Genomic DNA, 226 nt, shown 5'->3' with positions numbered 1-226 from the left:
TGAGTATGGATGTGGATTCGCAAATCTAATTAGTTATTCTCACTTTCGGGTGGCAGCTGCAACACACACACACACACACTCACACACATATAACGGGTAACGCTAAGTAAGTGCTATGGATAGAACCTGGTTAAACTCTCGATAATGATACGAGTGAGGAGTCTAATATGGGTCATGTATTAGCATGCATATATATGTAAAAATTAACACTTCCTTCTCCAAGCCT

Source organism: Octopus bimaculoides, chromosome 1 (genome assembly GCF_001194135.2).
Source record: "Octopus bimaculoides isolate UCB-OBI-ISO-001 chromosome 1, ASM119413v2, whole genome shotgun sequence".
Taxonomy (NCBI): domain Eukaryota; kingdom Metazoa; phylum Mollusca; class Cephalopoda; order Octopoda; family Octopodidae; genus Octopus; species Octopus bimaculoides.
This window is presented reverse-complemented; position numbering follows the sequence as displayed.